Raw genomic sequence first — 17,767 nt, 5'->3', positions numbered from 1 at the left:
AAGGAAGATTATAGCCAAAACATGCATTTTCATAACTTAGCGAACTGAAATCTACATTAAAACTGCAGATAACTACTTAAAAATTCACTTCCTTGAATTGATAATAGGTTTTTCTTTGTCATTTTAAACAGATTCCAGTCAAAATCGGCTTCTTCGATTCATATCGTATCTAAAACCGCATCAAAACTGCAAATATCAGTTTAAACTATCATTTTTTGATACAAACAGTTATATATTCATGTCAATATCTTTCAAATTCTAGTCAAAATCGGCGTCTTTGGGCATTTTATTAACGAAAACCTTAATAAACTATTAGATTTCGACGTGAGGCAACCTTTCTGAGTCAAATAGTTGCCGATTTCGATAAAATCTTAGTCAGAATCTGCTTTCTCGCCTCTTATTGTACCCAAATCTACCTTAGAAATGCAGATATATACTTAAAACACCTTCTTTTGGGACAAATAATTGGTATTCGCCCTTGATTTAAGGAAGATTATAGCCAAAACATGCATTTTCATAACTTAGCGAACTGAAATCTACATTAAAACTGCAGATAACTACTTAAAAATTCACTTCCTTGAATTGATAATAGGTTTTTCTTTGTCATTTTAAACAGATTCCAGTCAAAATCGGCTTCTTCGACTCATATCGTACCTAAAACCGCATCAAAACTGCAAATATCAGTTTAAACTATCATTTTTTGATACAAACAGTTATATATTCATGTCAATATCATTCAAATTCTAGTCAAAATCGGCGTCTTTGGGCATTTTAGTAACGAAAACCTTAATAAACTATTAGATTTCGACGTAAGGCAACCTTTCTGAGTCAAATAGTTGCCGATTTCGATAAAATCTTTGTCAGAATCTGCTTTTTCGCCTCTTATTGTACCCAAATCTACCTTAGAAATGCAGATATATACTTAAAACACCTTCTTTTGGGACAAATAATTGGTTTTCGCCCTTGATTTACGGAAGATTATAGCCAAAACATGCATTTTCATAACTTAGCGAACTGAAATCTACATTAAAACTGCAGATAACTACTTAAAAATTCACTTCCTTGAATTGGTAATAGGTTTTTCTTTGTCATTTTAAACAGATTCCAGTCAAAATGGGCTTCTTCGATTCATATCGTATCTAAAACCGCATCAAAACTGCAAATATCAGTTTAAACTATCATTTTTTGATACAAACAGTTATATATTCATGTCAATATCATTCAAATTCTAGTCAAAATCGGCGTCTTTGGGCATTTTAGTAACGAAAACCTTAATAAACTATTAGATTTCGACGTAAGGCAACCATTCTGAGTCAAATAGTTGCCAATTTCGATAAAATCTTAGTCAGAATCTGCTTTTTCGCCTCTTATTGTACCCAAATATACCTTAGAAATGCAGATATATACTTAAAACACCTTTTTTGGGACAAATAATTGGTTTTCGCCCTTGATTTACGGAAGATTATAGCCAAAACATGAATTTTCATAACTTAGCGAAGTGAAATCTACATTAAAACTGCAGATAACCATTTAAAAATTCACTTCCTTGAATTGATAATAGGTTTTTCTTTGTCATTTTAAACAGATTCCAGTCAAAATCGGCTTCTTCGATTCATATCGTATCTAAAACCGCATCAAAACTGCAAATATCAGTTTAAACTATCATTTTTTGATACAAACAGTTATATATTCATGTCAATATCTTTCAAATTCTAGTCAAAATCGGCGTCTTTGGGCATTTTAGTAACGAAAACCTTAATAAACTATTAGATTTCGACGTAAGGCAACCTTTCTGAGTCAAATAGTTGCCAATTTCGATAAAATCTTAGTCAGAATCTGCTTTTTCGCCTCTTATTGTACCCAAATCTACCTTAGAAATGCAGATATATACTTAAAACACCTTCTTTTGGGACAAATAATTGGTTTTCGCCCTTGATTTACGGAAGATTATAGCCAAAACATGCATTTTCATAACTTAGCGAACTGAAATCTACATTAAAACTGCAGATAACTACTTAAAAATTCACTTCCTTGAATTGATAATAGGTTTTTCTTTGTCATTTTAAACAGATTCCAGTCAAAATCGGCTTCTTCGATTCATATCGTATCTAAAACCGCATCAAAACTGCAAATATCAGTTTAAACTATCATTTTTTGATACAGTTATATATTCATGTCAATATCTTTCAAATTCTAGTCAAAATCGGCGTCTCTGGGCATTTTAGTAACGAAAACCTTAATAAACTATTAGATTTCGACGTAAGGCAACCTTTCTGAGTCAAATAGTTGCCGATTTCGATAAAATCTTAGTCAGAATCTGCTTTTTCGCCTCTTATTGTACCCAAATCTACCTTAGAAATGCAGATATATACTTAAAACACCTTCTTTTGGGACAAATAATTGGTTTTCGCCCTTGATTTGCGGAAGATTATAGCCAAAACATGCATTTTCATAACTTAGCGAACTGAAATCTACATTAAAACTGCAGATAACTACTTAAAAATTCACTTCCTTGAATTGATAATAGGTTTTTCTTTGTCATTTTAAACAGATTAAAGTCAAAATCGGCTTCTTCGACTCATATCGTACCTAAAACCGCATCAAAACTGCAAATATCAGTTTAAACTATCATTTTTTGATACAAACAGTTATATATTCATGTCAATATCATTCAAATTCTAGTCAAAATCGGCGTCTTTGGGCATTTTAGTAACGAAGACCTTAATAAACTATTAGATTTCGACGTAAGGCAACCATTCTGAGTCAAATAGTTGCCGATTTCGATAAAATCCTAGTCAGAATCTGCTTTTTCGCCTCTTATTGTACCCAAATCTACCTTAGAAATGCAGATATATACTTAAAACACCTTCTTTTGGGACAAATAATTGGTTTTCGCCCTTGATTTACGGAAGATTATAGCCAAAACATGCATTTTCATAACTTTGCGAACTGAAATCTACATTAAAACTGCAGATAACTACTTAAAAATTCACTTCCTTGAATTGATAATAGGTTTTTCTTTGTCATTTTAAACAGATTCCAGTCAAAATCGACTTCTTCGATTCATATCGTATCTAAAACCGCATCAAAACTGCAAATATCAGTTTAAACTATCATTTTTTGATACAAACAGTTATATATTCATGTCAATATCTTTCAAATTCTAGTCAAAATCGGCGTCTTTGGGCATTTTAGTAACGAGAACCTTAATAAACTATTAGATTTCGACGTAAGGCAACCTTTCTGAGTCAAATAGTTGCCGATTTCGATAAAATCTTAGTCAGAATCTGCTTTTTCGCCTCTTATTGTACCCAAATCTACCTTAGAAATGCAGATATATACTTAAAACACCTTCTTTTGGGACAAATAATTGGTTTTCGCCCTTGATTTACGGAAGATTATAGCCAAAACATGCATTTTCATAACTTAGCGAACTGAAATCTACATTAAAACTGCAGATAACTACTTAAAAATTCACTTCCTTGAATTGATAATAGGTTTTTCTTTGTCATTTTAAACAGATTCCAGTCAAAATCGGCTTCTTCGACTCATATCGTACCTAAAACCGCATCAAAACTGCAAATATCAGTTTAAACTATCATTTTTTGATACAAACAGTTATATATTCATGTCAATATCTTACAAATTCTAGTCAAAATGTGCGTCTTTGGGCATTCTAGTATCGAAAACCTTAATAAACTATTAGATTTCGACGTAAGGCAACCTTTCTGATTCAAATAGTTGCCGATTTCGAAAAAGTCCTAGTCAGAATCTGCTTTTTCGCCTCTTATTGTACCCAAATCTACCTTAGAAATGCAGATATATACTTAAAACACCTTCTTTTGGGACAAATAATTGGTTTTCGCCCTTGATTTACGGAAGATTATAGCCAAAACATGCATTTTCATAACTTAGCGAACTGAAATCTACATTAAAACTGCAGATAAATACTTAAAAATTCACTTCCTTGAATTGATAATAGGTTGTTCTTTGTCATTTTAAACAGATTCCAGTCAAAATCGGCTTCTTCGACTCATATCGTACCTAAAACCGCATCAAAACTGCAAATATCAGTTTAAACTATCATTTTTTGATACAAACAGTTATATATTCATGTCAATATCTTTCAAATTCTAGTCAAAATCGGCGTCTTTGGGCATTTTAGTAACGAAAACCTTAATAAACTATTAGATTTCGACGTAAGGCAACCATTCTGAGTCAAATAGTTGCCGATTTCGATAAAATCTTAGCCAGAATCTGCTTTTTCGCCTCTTATTGTACCCAAATCTACCTTAGAAATGTAGATATATACTTAAAACACCTTCTTTTGGGACAAATAAGTTCGCTTAGTTATGAAAATGCATGTTTTGGCTATAATCTTCCGTAAATCAAGGGCGAAAACCAATTATTTGTCCCAAAAGAAGGTGTTTTAAGTATATATCTGCATTTCTTAGGTAGATTTGGGTACAATAAGAGGCGAAAAAGCAGATTCTGACTAAGATTTTATCGAAATCGGCAACTATTTGACTCAGAATGGTTGCCTTACGTCGAAATCTAATAGTTTATTAAGGTTTTCGTTACTAAAATGCCCAAAGACGCCGATTTTGACTAGAATTTGAAAGATATTGACATGAATATATAACTGTTTGTATCAAAAAATGATAGTTTAAACTGATATTTGCAGTTTTGATGCGGTTTTAGATACGATATGAATCGAAGAAGCCGATTTTGACTGGAATCTGTTTAAAATGACAAAGAAAAACCTATTATCAATTCAAGGAAGTGAATTTTTAAGTAGTTATCTGCAGTTTTAATGTAGATTTCAGTTCGCTAAGTTATGAAAATGCATGTTTTGGCTATAATCTTCCGTAAATCAAGGGCGAAAACCAATTATTTGTCCCAAAAGAAGGTGTTTTAAGTATATATCTGCATTTCTAAGGTAGATTTGGGTACAATAAGAGGCGAAAAAGCAGATTCTGACTAAGATTTTATCGAAATCGGCAACTATTTGACTCAGAATGGTTGCCTTACGTCGAAATCTAATAGTTTATTAAGGTTTTCGTTACTAAAATGCCCAAAGACGCCGATTTTGACTAGAATTTGAAAGATATTGACATGAATATATAACTGTTTGTATCAAAAAATCTTAGCTTAAACTGATATTTGCAGTTTTGATGCGGTTTTAGGTACGATATGAGTCGAAGAAGCCGATTTTGACTGGAATCTGTTTAAAATGACAAAGAAAAACATATTATCAATTCAAGGAAGTGAATTTTTAAGTAGTTATCTGCAGTTTTAATTTAGATTTCAGTTCGCTAAGTTATGAAAATGCATGTTTTGGCTATAATCTTCCGTAAATCAAGGGCCAAGATCAGTTATTTGTCCCAAAAGAAGGTGTTTTAAGTATATATCTGCATTTCTAAGGTAGATTTGGGTACAATAAGAGACGAAAAACCAGATTCTGACTAAGATTTTATCAAAATCGGCAACTATTTGACTCAGAATGGTTGCCTTACGTCGAAATCTAATAGTTTATTAAGGTTTTCGTTACTAAAATGCCCAAAGACGCCGATTTTGACTAGAATTTGAAAGATATTGACATGAATATATAACTGTTAGTATCAAAAAATGATAGTTTAAACTGATATTTGCAGTTTTGATGCGGTTTTAGATACGATATGAAGTTTGAAAGAAATTAATAAACTATTAGATTTCGACGTAAGGCAACCATTCTGAGTCAAATAGTTGCCGATTTCGATAAAATCTTAGTCAGAATCTGCTTTTTCGCCTCTTATTGTACCCAAATCTACATTAGAAATGCAGATATATACTTAAAACACCTTCTTTTGGGACAAATAATTAGTTTTCGCCCTTGATTTACGGAAGATTATAGCCAAAACATGCATTTTCATAACTTAGCGAACTGAAATCTACATTAAAACTGCAGATAACTACTTAAAAATTCACTTCCTTGAATTGATAATAGGTTTTTCTTTGTCATTTTAAACAGATTCCAGTCAAAATCGGCTTCTTGGACACATATCGTACCTAAAACCGCATCAAAACTGCAAATATCAGTTTAAACTATCATTTTTTGATACAAACAGTTATATATTCATGTCAATATCTTTCAAATTCTAGTCAAAATCGGCGTCTTTGGGCATTTTAGTAACGAAAACCTTAAAAAACTATTAGATTTCGACGTAAGGCAACCATTCTGAGTCAATTAATTGCCGATTTCGATAAAATCTTAGTCAGAATCTGCTTTTTCGCCTCTTATTGTACCCAAATCTACCTTAGAAATGTAGATATATACTTAAAACACCTTCTTTTGGGACAAATAATTGGTTTTCGCCCTTGATTTACGGAAGATTATAGCCAAAACATGCATTTTCATAACTTAGCGAACTGAAATCTACATTAGAACTGCAGATAACTACTTAAAAATTCACTTCTTTGAATTGATAATAGGTTTTTCTTTGTCATTTTAAACAGATTCCAGTCAAAATCGGCTTCTTCGATTCATATCGTATCTAAAACCGCATCAAAACTGCAAATATCAGTTTAAACTATCATTTTTTGATACAAACAGTTATATATTCCCGTCAATATCTTTCAAATTCTAGTCAAAATCGGCGTCTTTGGGCATTTTAGTAACGAAAACCTTAATAAACTATTAGATTTCGACGTAAGGCAACCTTTCTGAGTCAAATAGTTGCCGATTTCGATAAAATCCTAGTCAGAATCTGCTTTTTCGCCTCTTATTGTACCCAAATCTACCTTAGAAATGCAGATATATACTTAAAACACCTTCTTTTGGGACAAATAATTGGTTTTCGCCCTTGATTTACGGAAGATTATAGCCAAAACATGCATTTTCATAACTTAGCGAACTGAAATCTACATTAAAACTGCAGATAACTACTTAAAAATTCACTTCCTTGAATTGATAATAGGTTGTTCTTTGTCATTTTAAACAGATTCCAGACAAAATCGGCTTCTTCGACTCATATCGTACCTAAAACCGCATCAAAACTGCAAATATCAGTTTAAACTATCATTTTTTGATACAAACAGTTATATATTCATGTCAATATCTTTCAAATTCTAGTCAAAATCGGCGTCTTTGGGCATTTTAGTAACGAAAACCTTAATAAACTATTAGATTTCGACGTAAGGCAACCATTCTGAGTCAAATAGTTGCCGATTTCGATAAAATCTTAGTCAGAATCTGCTTTTTCGAATCTTATTGTACCCAAATCTACCTTAGAAATGCGGATATATACTTAAAACACCTTCTTTTGGGACAAATAATTGGTTTTCGCCCTTGATTTACGGAAGATTATAGCCAAAACATGCATTTTCATAACTAAGCGAACTTATTTGTCCCAAAAGAAGGTGTTTTAAGTATATATCTACATTTCTAAGGTAGATTTGGGTACAATAAGAGGCGAAAAAAGCAGATTCTGACTAAGATTTTATCGAAATCGGCAACTATTTGACTCAGAATGGTTGCCTTACGTCGAAATCTAATAGTTTATTAAAGTTTTCGTTACTAAAATGCCCAAAGACGCCGATTTTGACTAGAATTTGAAAGATATTGACATGTATGTTTGTATCAAAAAATGATAGTTTAAACTGATATTTGCAGTTTTGATGCGGTTTTAGGTACGATATGAGTCGAAGAAGCCGATTTTGACTGGAATCTGTTTAAAATGACAAAGAACAACCTATTATCAATTCAAGGAAGTGAATTTTTAAGTAGTTATCTGCAGTTTTAATGTAGATTTCAGTTCGCTAAGTTATGAAAATGCATGTTTTGGCTATAATCTCCCGTAAATCAAGGGCGAAAACCAATTATTTGTCCCAAAAGAAGGTGTTTTAAGTATATATCTGCATTTCTAAGGTAGATTTGGGTACAATAAGAGGCGAAAAAGCAGATTCTGACTAGGATTTTTTCGAAATCGGCAACTATTTGACTCAGAAAGGTTGCCTTACGTCGTAATCTAATAGTTTATTAAGGTTTTCGTTTCTAAAATGCCCAAAGACGCCGATTTTGACTGGAATTTGAAAGATATTACATGAATATATAACTGTTTGTATCAAAAAATGATAGTTTAAACTGATATTTGCAGTTTTGATGCGGTTTTAGATGCGATATGAATCGAAGAAGCCGATTTTGAATGGAATCTGTTTAAAATGACAAAGAAAAACCTATTATCAATTCAAGGAAGTGAATTTTTAAGTAGTTATCTGCAGTTTTAATGTAGATTTCAGTTCGCTAAGTTATGAAAATGCATGTTTTGGCTATAATCTTCCGTAAATCAAGAGCGAAAACCAATTATTTGTCCCAAAAGAAGGTGTTCTGAGTATATATCTGCATTTCTAAGGTAGATTTGGGTACAATAAGAGGCGAAAAAGCAGATTCTGACTAAGATTTTATCGAAATCGGCAACTATTTGACTCAGAATGGTTGCCTTACGTCGAAATCTAATAGTTTATTAAGGTTTTCGTTACTAGAATGCCCAAAGACGCACATTTTGACTAGAATTTGTAAGATATTGACATAAATATATAACTGTTTGTATCAAAAAATGATAGTTTAAACTGATATTTGCAGTTTTGATGCGGTTTTAGGTACGATATGAGTCGAAGAAGCCGATTTTGACTGGAATCTGTTTAAAATGACAAAGAAAAACCTATTATCAATTCAAGGAAGTGAATTTTTAAGTAGTTATCTGCAGTTTTAATGTAGATTTCAGTTCGCTAAGTTATGAAAATGCATGTTTTGGCTATAATCTTCCGTAAATCAAGGGCGAAAACCAATTATTTGTCCCAAAAGAAGGTGTTTTAAGTATATATCTGCATTTCTAAGGTAGATTTGGGTACAATAAGAGGCGAAAAAGCAGATTCTGACTAAGATTTTATCGAAATTGGCAACTATTTGACTCAGAAAGGTTGCCTTACGTCGAAATCTAATAGTTTATTAAGGTTTTCGTTACTAAAATGCCCAAAGACGCCGATTTTGACTAGAATTTGAAAGATATTGACATGAATATATAACTGTTTGTATCAAAAAATGATAGTTTAAACTAATATTTGCAGTTTTGATGCGGTTTTAGATACGATATGAATCGAAGAAGCCGATTTTGACTGGAATCTGTTTAAAATGACAAAGAAAAACCTATTATCAATTCAAGGAAGTGAATTTTTAAGTAGTTATCTGCAGTTTTAATGTAGATTTCAGTTCGCTAAGTTATGAAAATGCATGTTCTGGCTATAATCTTCCGTAAATCAAGGGCGAAAAAAAAATTATTTGTCCCAAAAGAAGGTGTTTTAAGTATATATCTACATTTCTAAGGTAGATTTGGGTACAATAAGAGGCGAAAAAGCAGATTCTGACTAAGATTTTATCGAAATCGGCAACTATTTGACTCAGAATGGTTGCCTTACGTCGAAATCTAATAGTTTATTAAGGTTTTCGTTACTAAAATGCCCAAAGACGCCGATTTTGACTAGAATTTGAAAGATATTGACATGAATATATAACTGTTTGTATCAAAAAATGATAGTTTAAACTGATATTTGCAGTTTTGATGCGGTTTTAGGTACGATATGAGTCGAAGAAGCCGATTTTGACTGGAATCTGTTTAAAATGACAAAGAACAACCTATTATCAATTCAAGGAAGTGAATTTTTAAGTAGTTATCTGCAGTTTTAATGTAGATTTCAGTTCGCTAAGTTATGAAAATGCATGTTTTGGCTATAATCTTCCGTAAATCAAGGGCGAAAATCAATTAATTGTCATTCAGCCTGAATACTGTGTGCATGGAATAATGGAATAGGACCTCGGTTCTATTTTGTTGGTTTTCGGAACCCCGAGGTAATGATTAAAAGGAACGGATGGGGGCATTCGTATTGCGACGTTAGAGGTGAAATTCTTGGATCGTCGCAAGACGGACAGAAGCGAAAGCATTAGCCAAAAACATTTTCATTGATCAAGAACGAAAGTTAGAAGTTCGAAGGCGATCAGATACCGTCCTAGTCCCCGCATAACAAGCGGCCCCCGAAAGAACTTTTTTCCGGACAATGGCGGAAACGATGTCGGATCCGGGTAAAACGGGGTCGGAAACCGTCCCCTTTGGGGCGGAAATTCACTCCGTTTCTCGCTACGACGAACCGTTTCCGAGATACGGCGGTTTTTTGGAAAAATTTTCAAAATTTTCAAATCGTCGTATCTCGAAAACTGTGCGTCGGAGGCGAAAAATAAGCGAATTTTCGTACCGGCCTCGGCGTCATTGACTAGGCGGACCGGCGGACTCGGCGTGGGGAATCGACTGGCAAAGTATCAAATCCAAATTTTACCCCCTCGAATTTTGTAATTTTTGAAAAAAAAAAAATCGGAGAAAATGTCTTCTAAGGGTAAAGGGGGGTGAGAAGCGACCCCTTTGGGGTGAAAATTTTGTCCTTTTTTTGATTGGACGAACCGTTTTCGAGTTATGGCCATTTTAAAATCGAAAAAAAAAATACGAAAAAGGGCCGTATCTCGGTAACGGTGCGTCGGAGGCGAAAAATAAGCGAATTTTCGTACCGAGCTCAAATTAATGCGCGTAAAATGGTGCGGATTCGTAACCACTATAGTTTGGTAGGCTTCCGACGTTCCTCCTATCCATTCAAGTTTGAAATTTTAAAGCGAGGTAGGCTTTCATTTTTCCCTTATTAAAATCGATCGATTATTTTCGTGATTTTTGCATCTCTTAAATATGGCAACGTCCGACGATTCTCTAACAGCCGTTATTTTACCCGCGAAAAAATGATTTACGATCGACGGACAGAAAACCGTTATAAAAGTGGATGGGGTGACACTGTTGCCAGAAGCATCCCTGAATTGTGATTTATATCGATTTTTATTGAAAAAAAGATCAATTTCAATTCAACGAAAAGAGACGGGATGCAGTTGAAAGTGTTTCCAGATAGATTTCGACGATTCTCATAATTGGTAAAGACAAAAATTAACTCGCATCATTTTTAATAACTACGTTTTGCGCTCCACGTGGCAACGTTCGACGATCTTAGCGATCGTTATCCTAGGCGCGAAATATTAAATAATTGGTGGGGGTGACAATGTAGGTGGGATGATCTTCATCGAGATTTGCATTTAGTTTGTTTTAAAAGTGCACCCGAGAAAGTTAATTGTGATTGATTTTCTTTTTTTAAGGTAATTAAATATATTTCTATTGCTATGTGCTCCTACCCGGACATGAAGAAAAAGTTTTCGAGTTGCGACTATCTCTCGCTAATATATTTTAGTGGTTTTTTTTCTTTGCATTGGTTTTTACATCTCTAGCGTCATGTTCAATTTTTTAAAAATATACCGGTTATCCTTAAATTATTTCCTATGTAAAATCATACGCGGGTTGCGTAACTCTGTTTTCACACGATTACACATACTCAGATAAAAATGTTTGCATCTAATCAGATACAGGTTGTCCCATTTTCTTACATTGGTTCTATGTGTTACGTTATTATATCGCTTCTTTTGAGTCAACGATACTTTCGTTTTCGTTATTTTTATTTCCTTCTTTGAATTTAAATTGTATACAGGACGTCGCGATAGTTTAAACTGATATTTGCAGTTTTGATGCGGTTTTAGGTACGATATGAGTCGAAGAAGCCGATTTTGACTGGAATCTGTTTAAAATGTAAAAGAAAAACCTATTATCAATTCAAGGAAGTGAATTTTTAAGTAGTTATCTGCAGTTTTAATGTAGATTTCAGTTCGCTAAGTTATGAAAATGCATGTTTTGGCTATAATCTTCCGTAAATCAAGGGCGAAAACCAATTATTTGTCCCAAAAGAAGGTGTTTTAAGTATATATCTGCATTTCTAAGGTAGATTTGGGTACAATAAGAGGCGAAAAAGCAGATTCTGACTAAGATTTTATCGAAATCGGCAACTATTTGACTCAGAAAGGTTGCCTTACGTCGAAATCTAATAGTTTATTAAGGTTTTCGTTACTAAATTGCCCAAAGACCCCGATTTTGACTAGAATTTGAAAGATATTGACATGAATATATAACTGTTTGTATCAAAAAATGATAGTTTAAACTGATATTTGCAGTTTTGATGCGGTTTTAGATACGATATGAATCGAAGAAGCCGATTTTGACTGGAATCTGTTTAAAATGACAAAGAAAAACCTATTATCAATTCTAGGAACTGAATTTTTAAGTAGTTATCTGCAGTTTTAATGTAGATATTCAGTTCGCTAAGTTATGAAAATGCATGTTTTGGCTATAATCTTCCGTAAATCAAGGGCGAAAACCAATTATTTGTCCCAAAAGAAGGTGTTTTAAGTATATATATGCATTTCTAAGGTAGATTTGGGTACAATAAGAGGCGAAAAAGCAGATTCTGACTAAGATTTTATCGAAATCGGCAACTATTTGACTCAGAAAGGTTGCCTTACGTCGAAATCTAATAGTTTATTAAGGTTTTCGTTACTAAATTGCCCAAAGACGCCGATTTTGACTAGAATTTGAAAGATATTGACATGAATATATAACTGTTTGTATCAAAAAATGATAGTTTAAACTGATATTTGCAGTTTTGATGCGGTTTTAGATACGATATGAATCGAAGAAGCCGATTTTGACTGGAATCTGTTTAAAATGACAAAGAAAAACCTATTATCAATTCAAGGAACTGAATTTTTAAGTAGTTATCTGCAGTTTTAATGTAGATTTCAGTTCGCTAAGTTATGAAAATGCATGTTTTGGCTATAATCTTCCGTAAATCAAGGGCGAAAACCAATTATGTGTCCCAAAAGAAGGTGTTTTAAGTATATATCTGCATTTCTAAGGTAGATTTGGGTACAATAAGAGGCGAAAAAGCAGATTCTGACTAAGATTTTATCGAAATCGGCAACTATTTGACTCAGAAAGGTTGCCTTACGTCGAAATCTAATAGTTTATTATGGTTTTCGTTACTAAAATGCCCAAAGACGCCGATTTTGACTAGAATTTGAAAGATATTGACATGAATATATAACTGTTTGTATCAAAAAATGATAGTTTAAACTGATATTTGCAGTTTTGATACGGTTTTAGATACGATATGAATCGAAGAAGCCGATTTTGACAGGAATCTGTTTAAAATGACAAAGAAAAACCTATTATCAATTCAAGGAAGTGAATTTTTAAGTAGTTATCTGCAGTTTTAATGTAGATTTCAGTTCGCTAAGTTATGAAAATGCATGTTTTGGCTATAATCTTCCGTAAATCAAGGGCGAAAACCAATTATTTGTCCCAAAAGAAGGTGTTTTAAGTATATATCTGCATTTCTAAGGTAGATTTGGGTACAATAGGAGGCGAAAAAGCAGATTCTGACTAAGATTTTATCGAAATCGGCAACTATTTGACTCAGAAAGGTTGCCTTACGTCGAAATCTAATAGTTTATTAAGGTTTTCGTTACTAAAATGCCCAAAGAGGCCGATTTTGACTAGAATTTGAAAGATATTGACATGAATATATAACTGTTTGTATCAAAAAATGATAGTTTAAACTGATATTTGCAGTTTTGATGCGGGTTTAGATACGATATGAATCGAAGAAGCCGATTTTGACTGGAATCTGTTCAAAATGACAAAGAAAAACCTATTATCAATTCAAGGAAGTGAATTTTTAAGTAGTTATCTGCAGTTTTAATATAGATTTCAGTTCGCTAAGTTATGAAAATGCATGTTTTGGCTATAATCTTCCGTAAATCAAGGGCGAAAACCAATTATTTGTCCCAAAAGAAGGTGTTTTAAGTATATATCTGCATTTCTAAGGTAGATTTGGGTACAATAAGAGGCGAAAAAGCAGATTCTGACTAAGATTGTATCGAAATCGGCAACTATTTGACTCAGAATGGTTGCCTTACGTCGAAATCTAATAGTTTATTAAGGTTTTCGTTACTAAAATGCCCAAAGACGCCGATTTTGACTAGAATTTGAATGATATTGACATGAATATATAACTGTTTGTATCAAAAAATGATAGTTTAAACTGATATTTGCAGTTTTGATGCGGTTTTAGGTACGATATGTGTCGAAGAAGCCGATTTTGACTGGAATCTGTTTAAAATGACAAAGAAAAACCTATTATCAATTCAAGGAAGTGAATTTTTAAGTAGTTATCTGCAGTTTTAATGTAGATTTCAGTTCGCTAAGTTATGAAAATGCATGTTTTGGCTATAATCTTCCGTAAATCAAGGGCGAAATCCAATTATTTGTCCCAAAAGAAGGTGTTTTAAGTATATATCTGCATTTCTAAGGTAGATTTGGGTACAATAAGAAGCGAAAAAGCAGATTCTGACTAAGATTTTATCGAAATCGGCAACTATTTGACTCAGAATGGTTGCCTTACGTCGAAATCTAATAGTTTATTAAGGTTTTCGTTACTAAAATGCCCAAAGACGCCGATTTTGACTAGAATTTGAAAGATATTGACATGAATATATAACTGTTTTGTATCAAAAAATGATAGTTTAAACTGATATTTGCAGTTTTGATGCGGTTTTAGGTACGATATGAGTCGAAGAAGCCGATTTTGACTGGAATCTGTTTAAAATGACAAAGAAAAACCTATTATCAATTCAAGGAAGTGAATTTTTAAGTAGTTATCTGCAGTTTTAATGTAGATTTCAGTTCGCTAAGTTATGAAAATGCATGTTTTGGCTATAATCTTCCGTAAATCAAGGGCGAAAACCAATTATTTGTCCCAAAAGAAGGTGTTTTAAGTATATATCTGCATTTCTAAGGTAGATTTGGGTACAATAAGAGGCGAAAAAGCAGATTCTGACTAAGATTTTATCGAAATCGGCAACTATTTGACTCAGAAAGGTTGCCTTACGTCGAAATCTAATAGTTTATTAAGGTTTTCGTTACTAAAATGCCGAAAGACGCCGATTTTGACTAGAATTTGAAGGATATTGACATGAATATATACCTGTTTGTATCAAAAAATGATAGTTTAAACTGATATTTGCAGTTTTGATGCGGGTTTAGGTACGATATGAATCGAAGAAGCCGATTTTTACTGGAATCTGTTTAAAATGACAAAGAAACACCTATTATCAATTCAAGGAAGTGAATTTTTAAGTAGTTATCTGCAGTTTTAATGTAGATTTCAGTTCGCTAAGTTATGAAAATGCATGTTTTGGCTATAATCTTCCGTAAATCAAGGGCGAAAACCAATTATTTGTCCCAAAAGAAGGTGTTTTAAGTATATATCTGCATTTCTAAGGTAGATTTGGGTACAATAAGAGGCGAAAAAGCAGATTCCGACTAAGATTGTATCGAAATCGGCAACTATTTGTCTCAGAATGGTTGCCTTACGTCGAAATCTAATAGTTTATTAAGGTTTTCGTTACTAAAATGCCCAAAGACGCCGATTTTGACTAGAATTTAAAGATATTGACATGAATATATAACTGTTTGTATCAAAAAATGATAGTTTAAACTGATATTTGCAGTTTTGATGCGGTTTTAGATACGATATGAATCGAAGAAGCCGATTTTGACTGGAATCTGTTTAAAATGACAAAGAAAAACCTATTATCAATTCAAGGAAGTGAATTTTTAAGTAGTTATCTGCAGTTTTAATGTAGATTTCAGTTCGCTAAGTTATGAAAATGCATGTTTTGGCTATAATCTTCCGTAAATCAAGGGCGAAAACCAATTATTTGTCCCAAAAGAAGGTGTTTTAAGTATATATCTGCATTTCTAAGGTAGATTTGGGTACAATAAGAGGCGAAAAAGCAGATTCTGACTAAGATTTTATCGAAATCGGCAACTATTTGACTCAGAAAGGTTGCCTTACGTCGAAATCTAATAGTTTATTAAGGTTTTCGTTACTAAAATGCCCAAAGAGGCCGATTTTGACTAGAATTTGAAAGATATTGACATGAATATATAACTGTTTGTATCAAAAAATGATAGTTTAAACTGATATTTGCAGTTTTGATGCGGGTTTAGATACGATATGAATCGAAGAAGCCGATTTTGACTGGAATCTGTTTAAAATGACAAAGAAAAACCTATTATCAATTCAAGGAAGTGAATTTTTAAGTAGTTATCTGCAGTTTTAATGTAGATTTCAGTTCGCTAAGTTATGAAAATGCATGTTTTGGCTATAATCTTCCGTAAATCAAGGGCGAAATCCAATTATTTGTCCCAAAAGAAGGTGTTTTAAGTATATATCTGCATTTCTAAGGTAGATTTGGGTACAATAAGAGGCGAAAAAGCAGATTCTGACTAAGATTTTATCGAAATCGGCAACTATTTGACTCAGAATGGTTGCCTTACGTCGAAATCTAATAGTTTATTAAGGTTTTCGTTACTAAAATGCCCAAAGACGCCGATTTTGACTAGAATTTGAAAGATATTGACATGAATATATAACTGTTTTGTATCAAAAAATGATAGTTTAAACTGATATTTGCAGTTTTGATGCGGTTTTAGGTACGATATGAGTCGAAGAAGCCGATTTTGACTGGAATCTGTTTAAAATGACAAAGAAAAACCTATTATCAATTCAAGGAAGTGAATTTTTAAGAAGTTATCTGCAGTTTTAATGTAGATTTCAGTTCGCTAAGTTATGAAAATGCATGTTTTGGCTATAATCTTCCGTAAATCAAGGGCGAAAACCAATTATTTGTCCCAAAAGAAGGTATTTTAAGTATATATCTGCATTTCTAAGGTAGATTTGGGTACAATAAGAGGCGAAAAAGCAGATTCTGACTAAGATTTTATCGAAATCGGCAACTATTTGACTCAGAAAGGTTGTCTTACGTCGAAATCTAATAGTTTATTATGGTTTTCGTTACTAAAATGCCCAAAGACGCCGATTTTGACTAGAATTTGAAAGATATTGACATGAATATATAACTGTTTGTATCAAAAAATGATAGTTTAAACTGATATTTGCAGTTTTGATGCGGTTTTAGATACGATATGAATCGAAGAAGCCGATTTTGACAGGAATCTGTTTAAAATGACAAAGAAAAACCTATTATCAATTCAAGGAAGTGAATTTTTAAGTACTTATCTGCAGTTTCAATGTAGATTTCAGTTCGCTAAGTTATGAAAATGCATGTTTTGGCTATAATCTTCCGTAAATCAAGGGCGAAAACCAATTATTTGTCCCAAAAGAAGGTGTTTTAAGTATATATCTGCATTTCTAAGGTAGATTTGGGTACAATAAGAGGCGAAAAAGCAGATTCTGACTAAGATTTTATCGAAATCGGCAACTATTTGACTCAGAAAGGTTGCCTTACGTCGAAATCTAATAGTTTATTAAGGTTTTCGTTACTAAAATGCCCAAAGAGGCCGATTTTGACTAGAATTTGAAAGATATTGACATGAATATATAACTGTTTGTATCAAAAAATGATAGTTTAAACTGATATTTGCAGTTTTGATGCGGGTTTAGATACGATATGAATCGAAGAAGCCGATTTTGACTGGAATCTGTTTAAAATGACAAAGAAAAACCTATTATCAATTCAAGGAAGTGAATTTTTAAGTAGTTATCTGCAGTTTTAATGTAGATTTCAGTTCGCTAAGTTATGAAAATGCATGTTTTGGCTATAATCTTCCGTAAATCAAGGGCGAAATCCAATTATTTGTCCCAAAAGAAGGTGTTTTAAGTATATATCTGCATTTCTAAGGTAGATTTGGGTACAATAAGAGGCGAAAAAGCAGATTCTGACTAAGATTTTATC

Source organism: Cylas formicarius, unplaced genomic scaffold, assembly GCF_029955315.1.
Source record: "Cylas formicarius isolate icCylForm1 unplaced genomic scaffold, icCylForm1.1 PGA_scaffold_18__1_contigs__length_1836631, whole genome shotgun sequence".
NCBI classification, from domain to species: domain Eukaryota; kingdom Metazoa; phylum Arthropoda; class Insecta; order Coleoptera; family Brentidae; genus Cylas; species Cylas formicarius.
Note: the sequence above shows the minus strand (reverse complement) of the source record.